The sequence below is a fragment of the Pseudorca crassidens genome, chromosome 5 (assembly GCF_039906515.1).
Source record: "Pseudorca crassidens isolate mPseCra1 chromosome 5, mPseCra1.hap1, whole genome shotgun sequence".
NCBI classification, from domain to species: Eukaryota; Metazoa; Chordata; class Mammalia; order Artiodactyla; family Delphinidae; genus Pseudorca; species Pseudorca crassidens.
Genome location: NC_090300.1, coordinates 22617228 through 22629725, shown reverse-complemented (window position 1 = coordinate 22629725; position 12498 = coordinate 22617228). Strand labels below are relative to the sequence as shown.

General features: G+C 41.3%; 1 protein-coding gene across 3 annotated transcripts in view; it reads left to right on the top strand.

The window, feature by feature from the left end:
* The first annotated feature begins 871 nt into the window (after positions 1-871).
* Positions 872-12498, top strand: part of RNF13 (ring finger protein 13) — a 132440-nt gene continuing 120813 nt past the window's right edge. For all 3 annotated transcript variants that reach the window (XM_067737515.1, XM_067737517.1, XM_067737516.1), the window contains exon 1: positions 872-1032. The gene's annotated coding sequence lies outside the window, so the exon portion shown is untranslated. The remainder of the gene's footprint in view (positions 1033-12498) is intronic.

Here is a 12498-nt window from a genome sequence, read left to right as displayed (position 1 = left end):
GTATGGATGTTCCACTCCGGGTAATTTAAGTTTAAAAGTAGCTTGGTTTGAAATTGGAATACCAGGGGTGCGGAGGTCTTACCAGAAAGGCGGTAGGGAACGAGATTTTTTGGTTCATTAAAGGATGCAAGGGTTTTAAAAGGCTGACCTAGGGTTTAATCACACTGTTTGACTTTTGCTGAGTCTAGTGGATGGCGCGCGCGTGTCAGGCCCAGAGTGCTGACGTCGGCACGGGTCCCACTCAGGCGTCGGGGAACTAGTGTTCAGCGCTCGGGCTGCTCGCACCTCTAACAACGCGACTCGGACTTTAAGGCGTTGGCCTTGGCCCCATCCATCTCGATCTCCGCCTGGACACGGTGCGGAAGGGATGAGGCCTCGTCCTCACCTCTTCTGCGGGTCGGGTGAGTGCGGTGCAGGAAAGCGGCGAGACGACGCCAAAGCCAGGCCCGCCGAGGGGTAGCCCGCCTGCTGGGCCTCGGGATGCTTCGGCCGAACAGCTAGAACGGGCTAGGCCAGCTAGCTCTGGCCTCTCGGTCCGATCCCCTTCTGACCCCACGGCCTCCACTCCTGTGGGGCACACGGCAGGCGGCAGTATTCCACAGCCAATCCCCTCAGCCATCATACCCCTTTCCCCGCCAAAAGCAGATCCTTCAGCCTCGCTCCAGAAGCCCGCCCCACCCTGCCCTGCCCTGCCCTTCCCTTCCAGAAAGGACCGGTCACGAGGCCAAGAACGCGACTCCGCGGACTGGACATCTCTCCGAGCTGGACCTGAGCAAGCAGCTAGACCCGGCGTGAGACTGGGAAGGAGCCTTAGCGAGCAGCTCTGTGGCCCAATGGCTTTCCTCTACCTTCGGGTGCGGACCAATGAGGCGCGCGGGGCGGGACTTCCGCCTCGCCTCGGTGTTGTCGTTTGTGCTCCGACTCCAGGCAGTGGGGGTCGGTGAGGAGATTCAATCATGAAGTCGCGGTAGGGACTTCTCCCGCAGCGACGCGGCTGGCGAGCGTATTTGTGTTGCGGGGTCAGGCTTCCAGGTAAGAGCCTCTCCCGCGTCGCGGCGGCCGGGCGGCGGGTTGTTCCCCGTGGGCCCTGGCCGAGAGAACACACCCCCTCTCCGGCCCTGGAGCTCCGAGGCGGCTCCGCCGCTGAGCTCTTGGCTGCTCCTCACCAGGCTGGGCGCGGAAGAAACTAGGTGTTTTTTTTTTGCAAAAGGTAAAATAAAAAGCCCTGCTCTTGGAGGGCCGAGTTCTCCTTGCATTCCCACCCCATGAGTTTGTGTATATCTGAAGTTGTTGGGTTATTCGTTTTGCTTCTTACATTCTTGAGGCGGCTGGAACCTGGGAAGACGTTCGGAGGGCTTCTCTTGGTCCAGCACTTGCCGCAGCGTCCCCGGGCGAAGTCGCTCGACTTTAGTTGGGGGAACTCTTTAGTTTTTGGAAAAAAGAGGGCAGGCGCCTCCTTTCTTTCTAACCTCCCCCCACCCCCACCCCGGAAGCTGGATAGAAGGTGGGACGTGACTCTCTTAGGGACAGATACCGCGTCCCTGCCCCCTTAAAGCTGGAAGCTCTCCCTTATTGAGTTGACCCGCACTGATAAAAGAACTCTGTCCCAGAGAGGGAGTGGATCGACACCGAAGCCAAGCGATCCCAGAAGCACTCACGCGTATTTGGTGGCAGCCGCTGAGTGTTCTCTGCCAGCGTTTTGGTAAATTCCTCCACTTTGTCCTAATCTGGCAATATTTTATCTCCAAAACTATCGTTTCATCTTCAGTTTCAGCACCGTGGGCAGCTGCTCAGGTCCAGTGTTGCTGCCCCACACTTGTCAACTCTTGTCAGTGATGCAGCAGGAACAGTGAAAATTAATGCATTCCTTTCAACAATGATCTGTTGTTCTCCAAGGAGAACATCTGCAGTTTTCGATACAATATAAATAGCTAAGATGGGTGTGCCGCCGAAGAGTTCTAGTTAGAGAAACATCAATTCAAGGTTTAAGGAAGGGCTTTCAAGGATTTAATCTATTTAAGGACAAATTTTAATGGGTCGAGGAGATTAGCTCCACTTCAGAGTAGCAAAACTGGACTGTGGTAGCAGTTTAAAAGAACTTTAAACAGGAGGTAAGAAGTGTCGTGCAGGGCCCATGGGGATTTGGGAATCAATTTAGTGCATTGGCGTTCACATTAGAAAGAAAGAAAAAAATATCAGAGAATATCCTATGGAGTAAGAGTAAATATTATTTCATGAAGCTTTTGTTTCAGGTTTTTAAAAAGAATATATGAGTGTGAAGAGGAAGATGTAAATGTATACCATATCATTGTGGATTATGGCAAAACACTGTATCCTGAATTTGGGAGTCAGGCCGGGTTCACCCTTCAGCTCTGCCACTTACTAATTCTGTGATATTATCTGTAAATAAGGGAAGAAGTGTAAGAATTAATTGAAATAAAATATGTCTGTTTACATAGTTAAGCCTCAAAGTAGTTGTTTTTGTTGTTGTTGATTTTTGGAAATGTTTGGCTAGAAGCCCAGTTATTTCTCTCTGTGTCAGGAATGACAACTGGTTTAATAATATATTTTTTATCTCTCCCTTTATTTGAAGCCAGCAGCTTCATGTCTCCATGTGTAATAGTAAATCATGTGGACAAAAATGTTAATTTGCAGGGTTTAATATTGAAGGATTTGGAGTAAGTTCTCATCTATCCTTGTTTAAAGCTCATTTCTCTCACACATTTTGCAGGGGCCTAAACTGTTATTAGCATTCAGCACCCTTCCTTTGATATTTTTCTGCATCCCAGAATAACATAGATTTATCAGAAGTTTTTTTTTTTTTTTTAAATATTTGATTGCCATCTTGCCTGCTTTTTTAATCAAGATTTTGCCAAGGGTGAACAAGGTATTAAATGATAGGTTTTTTTGGTTTTATTTTATTTTATTTATTTATTTTTGGCTGCGTTGGGTCTTCGTTGCTGCGCGCGGGCTTTCTCTAGTTGCAGCGAGCGGGGGCTATCCTTCGTTGCGGTACTTGGGCTTCTCATTGCGGTGGCTTCTCTTGTTGTGGAGCACGGGCTCTAGGCGTGCGGGCTCAGTAGTTGCAGTGTGTGGGCTTAGTTGCCCCACAGCATGTGGGATCTTTCCGGACCAGTGATCGAACCCGTGTCCCCTGCATTGGCAGGCGGATTCTTAACCACTGCACCACCAGGGAAGCCCTATCAGAAGTTTTTCAGACACTAATTTTAGCAAAGTAAGGGCAGGACTAAGGGAATGATAGGTTTATCTCTTCGAACTAAATTGGATAGGAAGGCATTTTATGTTTTATAGTTTTTGCCATAAAGATGTATGAAATGAAATGGCTTAGTCAAATATCGTGGTATGCTTACTTCATGTTGGTATGACCTGAAAACGGTTGGTGTTTAAGTAAAAAGTATGATTTTGGACATTTTAAAATCTGGGAATGTTTAGCAGAAGTCAAAATGAGTTCAGATCAAAATAGTATTTTGTACTGTTTGACATATTACTACCATATGGTATTGCACGTAGTAGTTTCACATGACATAAAAAAGGGAAGAAAGTAAGCATTGTTAGTTTTCTCAAAAGAAGAAACAGAATTAATAGACATTTCTTTTAATTAGAGCATCGTGGGTAATCATTGTTTAAAAATTCATGTATTCTGCAAATATTTACTAAGCATATATAAAAAAATATGAAGTTTTTATAATCCTTTTACAGAAAAGTTAATTTAGGAACAATGAGAACATATAATTGGTATTGTCAGTTTACATATCATAGTACATAGATAACAATAACAGACATAATAACTAACATTGATTGTTTACTATAGGCCAACCAGTTCTAAGCACTTAATATTGTCTTGTAATCCTCTTTTTATAGATGGGGAAATGAAGGCATCGAAAATACATAACTTTTTGAGTTCACACAGGTGGTTAGTGGAGCAACTGGAATTTGAACCTAGGCATCTTGACTATAAAGCCTGTCTTGTATCATGTTTTATTTAAAAATACAGAATACTGTGGGGTTATTTTGGTTTCTTTACTTGCTGATGTGGATGACCTGGGGTGAGCTCCTTTGGTCCTTGGGTTCCTCAACTCCTTCCTCAAAAATACAGTATTAAGCCATTATATTTTTGTGGGGATAAGGATAATTTGTAAGGCCCTAGACAGAATATGTGTTCAATAAATCATATGCCTCAGCCTTTTTCCTTTCATACTGAGGATGTGGCCATTTGGAAAATCTGTTAGCAACTAGAGGAGGATGGCAGAAGATTTTAACCTCAGGACACTGCTAAAGCAAAAGTAGAGGATGTTTGCCAAGGTAGTATGTTTAAGGAACAGGCTGGTAAAGGTAGATGGATACAGATTACAGGAATACTTAAAGGAACCAGGTTAAGAATTTTGTACCTGATTCTTACTTGAGAAGAACCCCTCCTTATAAATATTAATCTGGAACTAAGTCCAGTGAAGGAGTGGAAGCCTGGAGGTGGGAATGTCGTGGAGTTTAATTACAGTCGAGGCTGGTTGAGGCAGGAAGTAATGATGGTGGGATTGTTGTAAAGGGTATAGAATTGAGAAATGTTAACATTGACATTGTGAAATGACATAAGTATGGGCCTTATTTTGGGGAGGATATTATGATGAAGAACAGATGTTGGTGGAAGGGGATTTAGGAGAAGGATTTATGATACACTCTTTGGTTTGGGAGCAGAGGGTTTGTTCAGATGTTTGGAAATGTAAGATGGAAGGTGGGAGCTCTGTGTATTCCATAAAAAGGTAAGAGACCAATTGCTCACATGGTGAGGAAATGATCTAAAGCAGTCATCCCCCTGTGGGTCAAAGTTTCACAGGAAGGATGTGACTCCAGAAGGTCCTCAGAAATGCAGATTTCTTACTTGATAGGGTTATATCCACTATTTTTCCCTGTAACATATTCCTGGGAGGATAGGAATATGGTAGTGGGGAGGGAAAATTTTGGAAACCTAGCAAGCCTCCCATTTATTATTTCAAAAGAGAGCCAGTAAATTGGAGCCTAGGGATTCTCACATTAAGAACTTGGAAAGACGCTGTGATTTTTATACAGTGCCAGACATTTAAACACACATATTGAATGTTGAATTGTTGGAACGTCTCCAGAGTTTTTATTTGTGTCATCCCCTTTGTTACCCTGAATTGATTAATAGGATAACTTTTAAAACCAGAGAGTCTGTGTGCTTGTTATGGGGCAGCAGTGAAGAGGCGACCTAGATAGATTGTATTTTACTTATAGCTGAGACTGTGGGAGAAGAACCTCAAAGGATGAGAGGAGAAGGTGTGGTAGGAAGAATAGAGATTCTATGACTGAATCCTTGTGCCACCCGTTCTCTGGCTTGTTTCCTCATTCTGTAAAATGATGATGATGACCAATCAAATAAAAAATTGGATATTAGGCACAAGCATTAGGACAAGGAAGGTTTACATATTCTGTCATCTGTCACACCATTGTTGGAAATGTTACTTAGATTCTACTACTTACACATTTTTCTATAGCATTCTTCACTCAACAAATATTTATTAAGTATTTTCTATGTCAGGCTCTGTTCTAGGCATGCAGACTACATTAGTCAACAACAACAAAAAACAAAATCCTTGCCGTCATAGAGCTTATTTTCTAGTGAGAGAAATAAGGTTTATTTTATTTTATTTTTTAATAAATTTACTTATTTATTTATTTTTGGCTGTGTTGGGTCTTCGTTGCTGCGCGCGGTCTTTCTCTAGTTGCAGCGACTGGGGGCTCCTCTTCGTTGTGGTGCGCGAGCTTCTCATTGCAGTGGCTTCTCTTGTTGCGGAGCACGGGCTCTAGGCGCGCAGGCTTCAGTAGTTGTGGCTTGTGGGCTGAGTGGTTGTGGCTCACGGGTTCTAGAGCGTAGGCTCAGTAGTTGTAGCACACGGGCTTAGTAGCTCCACGACATATGGGATCTTCCCGGACCAGGGCTCGAACCTGTGTCCCCTGCATTGGCAGGCGGGTTCTTAACCACTGCGCCACCAGGGAAGCCCAAGGTTTATTTTAATAGTGGAAAGTAATTAGATTTTTCTTATACTATGTATTTATAAAATCACAATTCTAAACAGATAACAATAAGAGTACTATACCAGATTGTAACTAATTTTGTAGAGCACTTTAAAGGAAGGGACTATATCATTCTGACTCATGTATGTCTCCCTATTTACCCTTTTCCCAATGAAATGACTTAGATGCATTTAATATTCAGCAAATGTAGGTACTCATTAAATATTTATAATGGAAAGAAGAAAGTTGTGTTAAGGCAAGGGCCAGATCTTAAAGATAAAGAAATCAGTTAAATGTAACAAGTATTAAGGGCTCATGTCCTCACTAGATTGAGGGTAGGAAGAAAGAGAAGTGTGCTGTGAATTGCAGTGCATGGCTTGCCTATGAGGTTGAAGTGGAAATAAGGTTATATTGTAGCTGAAAGCATCACCATTAAGGGAATCTGGGTATCTCGGTGTTCCCCAACTTGCCCAATAATTAGCTGTGTGACTTTGCATGAATAACTCAACCTCTCAGTTCATTTCCTCATTTGTAAAATGAGGAATTTTCCTGTTAAAAAAGTCTTTTAAGACTTACAAAATGTCTATTGCAGTTTCACTTTACTAATGTAGACAAAACAGAGCTGATCATGAGCTTCCATTGAATAATAATCAGACTAAATTTATGCTTTTAGTTAACAAACTAGATGTTTAAAAAATGTCTACAAAATTAATGTTATCTATTTGATGTTATTTACTAATAAGACTACATTGTAATTTTAAAAAATAAAGCAAAATATAACCTAATATGTAGTTTCCCCTTTTGCCATTATGAAGGAAAAATAAGCCACAGTATTTTAGACCCCAGTAATGGATCTTACCAGTTGTCCATACTTTCATACTTTAATTTTACAACAGCCTTTGATTATTGTGCTAGGTGCTGAGTATACCAAATCTGAAACTGTATGGTCCCTAACTTCAAGGAGTGATGAACAAGTTAAACGTTTTGTTACACCGCGGTGGCACAGAGAAGGCACATAATGAGAGGCTGACAGAAAAGAAAGTTCAACTGGTTAGAGAAGAAAGACTAAGGAGGAATGGCAAGGGACAAAGCTGGAGACATAGGCAGAGACAGTTTATGAACTTGGCAAGGGACAAAGCTGGAGACATAGGCAGAGACAGTTTAAGTCACAATTTAGTTTTGAACTTTATTCTGGAAGTTGTATAATCTGTTAAGGAATTTTATGCAGGGAGTAACATGATCAGGCTTTTTAAAAAAATTTTATTTATTTATTTTTAGCTGCGTTGGGTCTTCGTTGCTGCGCGCGGGCTTCCTGTAGTTGTGGCGAGCGGGGGCTGTTCTTCATTGTGGTGCACGGGCTTCTGATTGCAGTGGCTTCTTTTGTTGTGGACCTCGGGCTCTAGGTGCGCGGGCTCGGTAGTTGGTGGCGCACGGGCTTAGCTGCTCTGCGCAGGAAGATGTGGGATCTTCCCGGACTGGGGATCAAACCCGTGTCCTCGCCATTGGCAGGTGGACTCTTAACCACTGTACCACCAGGGAAGTCCTGATCAGGCATTTTTATATCTACCTTTACATTCCTTTTAAGAGAACGATCCATGAGGAAGATACTTATGTTATTTCCAGTTATTTCAACTGTGTAGTCCTGCTTGAGGAAATCTGTCTTTTAACTCTGAAATACAAAGTCTGAGGAACAGTGTTAATTTTGTGGTTTTAGGGTATCAGTAACCTTGAAATATTTGGACATTAAAACATTTATATGTTCACAGCCACATTAATGTAAATTGAGAAGACAACTGAAAATTTAGGGTATTCTGCTTATTGAAATGAGAGAGCTTCCAGTCAGATACAAGAATTATGATTTAGAATCATTTCTGAGAGGCTAGAAATTTGTCGAAGTTTAATTGATTGAATATGACTCTAGTTCAGGCTCATTTTCTTTTTCTTTCTTTTTTTTTTTTTTTGCGGCACGCGGGCCTCTCACTGCTGTGGCCTCTCCCGCTGCGGAGCACAGGCTCGGGACGCGCAGGGTCAGCGGCCATGGCTCACGGGCCCAGCCGTTCCGCGCCATGTGGGATCTTCCCGGACCGGGGCACGAACCCGTGTCCCCTGCATCGGCAGGCGGACTGTCAACCACTGCGCCACCAGGGAAGCCCCAGGCTCATTTTCTAATGATCAAGATATCCAGTTAAACTTTTAGAGGCAATAAGGGGAAATAATCCCACCTGATGATAGGTGAATATTTCTAAATCAAGTCATAAGAGAGTAGGAGTTGAATTTCTACTTTGCTTAGATGTAAAACAACTCATTAAATATGAAGAGTAGTTTATTTGCCTAATTAATGTGCTTGTAATTTACATGTTTGACCTTCAAAAAGGAAGAACTGTGCTTGTAATTTATACATTTACATAACATGTATTATAAATATTAATTGCTTAAAATTTTTTGAGGCGAAATACATACAGCATAAAATTAACAATTTTAAAGTGAATAATTGGGTGGCATTTAGTAAATCACAGTGCTGTGCAACCACCACTTCTGTCTAGTTCCAAAACATTTTTATCACTCAAAACTAAAACCCCATCCATACCTATTCACCATTCTCTGCTGCCCCCAGCCCCTGGCAGCACTAATTTGCTTTCTGTTTCTATGGATTTACTGGATATCTCACTTATTCTGGAAATCTCATATAAATGGAATCATACAATATGTGAACTTTAGCATCTGGCTTCTTTCACTTAGCATAATGTTTTCGAGGTTCTGCAATGTTGTTGCAAGCTACATTATTGTATGTATGAATACTTCTTCCTTTTTACAGCTAAATAATTTTATTGTATGTATACACCGGACTTTATCCATTCATCTGTTGAAGGACATTTGGTTTCGTTCCATTCTTTGGCTATTGTGAATATTGTTGCCCTGAACATTGGTTTACAAGGGTTTTTCTGAGTCCCAGTTTTCATTTCTTTTGGGTATATATAAGGAGTGGAATTGTTGGATCATATGGTAATCCTATGTTTAGCTTTTTGAGGACTTACCAAACTGTTTTCCATAGTGGCTGAACCATTTTACATTCCTACTGACAATGTACTAGTGTTCCAATTTCTCTTCATTGTCACCAACACTTGTTCTTTTCCAGTAAAAAAAAAAAAAAAAATTAATGCTGTTGCTATCCTTGTGTCACGATGAGGTGATATCTCACTGTGGTTTTGATTTGCATTTCCCTAATAACTGATGATGTTGAACATCTTTTTATGTGGTGGTTTGGCCATTTGTATATCTTCTTTGTGGAAACGTCTATTCAGATTTTTTGCCCATGTTTAAGTTGGAAACATTTAAGTTGGAAAATTTTTATTATTGGGTTGTAAGTGTTTTTATGTATTCTGGATACTAGACCCTTATCAGACGTATGATTTGCCGATATTTTCTTCCATTTTGTGGGTTGTTTTTTCACTTTCTTAATAATATCCATTGATGCATAAAGGTTTTAAATTTTGAAGAAGCTCAATTTATTTATTTATTTTCGTTGCTCATGCTTTTGGTTTCATATCTAAGAATCCATTGTGGAATCCAAGGTCATGGGGATTTATTCTTATGTTTTCTTCTAAGAGTTTTATCATTTTAGCTCTTATATTTAGGTCATTGAACTATTTTGAGTTAATTTTTGCATATAGTGTGAGTTTATGGGTACAACTTCATTGTTCTGCATGTGGTATACAGTTGTTCCATTACCACTTGTTGAAGAAAGTATAATATTATTTCCTCATTGACTGATTTTGGTACCTTTATTGAAAATCAATTGGCCATAGAAATATAGGTTGATTTTTTGGACTCTCAATTCTATTCCTTTGGCCTATATGTCTATCCTTATGCCCATACCACATTGTTTTGATTACTGTAACTTTATAGTAAGATTTTGAAATTGGGAAGTGTGAGTCCTCCAGCTCTGTTCTTCTTTTTTAAAATTGTGTTGACTGTTCAGGGCCCCTTGCAATTCCATATGAATGTGAGGATTGACTTCACCATTTTTGCATAAAAGGCTATCGGAATTTTGATAGGGAATGTATTGAATCTGTAGATTACTTTGGGTAGTATTGCCATCTTAACAATATTTAGTTTTCTTTTTTTTTTTTTTCTTTTTGGCTGCGCTGTGTGGCTTGTGGGATCTCAGTTCCTTGACCAGGGTCCCCCCCTCCTCCACACACTCTCCCCCACTTCTAGGGACATTGGGGACATCTGGTGGTGCTCTGCCTCAGCCATGTGCCCAGGATAAATAGGCCTTCACTGATCCTGCAGTCCCAGTCTAGACCTGGTGACCACCTTGCCACTGCCCTTCTGAAGTGGACACCACGTACCTCAGGCCTCATGCCTCCAGTGCCTGGCTGGACCTCTACGTGCCTGCCCACCAACCTTGGCTTGCCTGTACCCCAAGGAGCTGTTTCCTGCAGTTCTCTTGACATGGATACTGTGCATTCTAGGCCTTGTGCCTGCAGCAGTGTCCTGACTACCTCTGCACACCTGCTCACCAGCCTCAACAGCTGCACTCCAGAGAATTGTTTCCTGCTAGTCTGGCAACGTTGGACCTGCTCTGGTTTGGACAATCCAGTGAAATTCTCTGTTATCTAGCGTGCTACAACCATAGCTTCTCCAATGAGAAACTCCAGCCTTGAGGAGAGGGGACCCTTCTTCGAAGTTTATCCTTTTTGGGTCCTCTCCCTCAGCCTTATTTTTCCCATCAGAGTTTAATAATTATTTATCTTAAAAAAATTAAAAACAGCTTTATTGACTTATAACTGGCATATAATAAACTGTACATAGTTATTTATTTATTTTTGGCTGCATCGGGTCTTAGTTACAGCACGTGGGCTCTTCATTGAGGCACGCGGGCTTCTCTCTAGTTGTGGCATACAGGTTTTCTCTCTCTAGTTGTGGCACGCAGGCTCCAGCGCTTGTGGGCTCTGTAGTTGTGGTGTGCGGGCTTAGTTGCCCCGTGGCATGTGAGGTCTCAGTTCCCTGACCAGGGTTTAAACCCGTGTCCAATGCAGGGTTCAAACCCGTGTCCCTTGCATTGGAAGGCAGATTTTTTACCACTGGACCACCAGAGAAGTCCCAGACTGTACATATTTAAAGTTTATGCTTATTAGCTTTGACATATTTATATAACTCTGAAACCATCACCATAATGAAGTTAATGAACATATCTGTTGCTCCCGGAGGTTTCCTCATGCCCCTTTGGAATCCCTCTCTCTTGCCTCTTGCCACCCCTCATTATATCTTTATAGTTACTATCTTATCATAGTTTAATTATTATTTGTGTTAAACACTGTTTAATTTACTATAGTTTCTCTCTCCTGATTGAACTGTTGATGTAGAGTTGGTGCCTGGAGTGGTTCCAGGAAATAGACCTAAAAATTTGAGGTTTTGGTATTGCTTTGGTCATGCCTTTGGACCTGAGCACAGTGCTGAGTTCTTTACCAATGGAAAGGGAATGCTAGTAATCCATGGCATCATAATTAATAAAGGTATCATCTCTGACAGATTGTGATATATTGCCAATTGACCCAAATGCCTGGGAGCCCACATGGCTGCTACATTTGACCTTTACAGCAATAATGATAAGTATAAGGACTGTAGTGTAGGACGGAATCTTTTGAGTGTAATTGAGTGCTTAAAGAGAGAAAATGATGGCTTGGATTTAACTCATAGCTGAAGATCTGCCCTTTTTTTCACTAGTTTTTTATTGCACACTTCACTTAAGAAGAAATAATTTCATCTTCTCCAGATTGTGAATAGACTTGTGAATTATAAAACCTTGTGTCTTGCTCATTAAGAAAACATTGGTTTTTTTTGTTGTTGTTGTTTTGTTTTGTTTGTATGAGAGTAATGCATGCTTAGAGAACTTATATAGGTGGAACAGATTTCTGTTACGATTTCTGTGTGTTTTCTTCTAGGTTTTTGTTTGGTATATGTTATATAAAATGAAATAGGCTTTAGAAAGTTTTAATTGTTTATTCTGAAATATGCAGATAAATATTTTAAAAAAATCATATAGAGTCCCCCACCCAGAGTTTACATGTACATGTTAACAAATTGTTTTGTTTCAGAATATCTATGCATCTTTTTAATGTATACGTGAAATATTTTTAATGTTACTATACAGAAAAGAGGCCAGGAACAGAGTCTTGGGGTGATACTTTAAAGAAACAGTTGTAATCATCAGTGGGAATGGCATAACTTGATCTAGCACCCCATACTGTTCCACCATTAATATAGTAGGCTAAATGTCATGCTTAACACCCAAACTATGTATGAGGCATTGGGCATGCTCAGCTTTTTGTTCACAAATTATGCATAAATTAAAGAAAAGGGGATGGGGGTGGGGATAATGGGTAAGGGAATAAGGGAATTGGTTCATTTATTCTGGTACTTACACACAGAAATTGAGTCCCC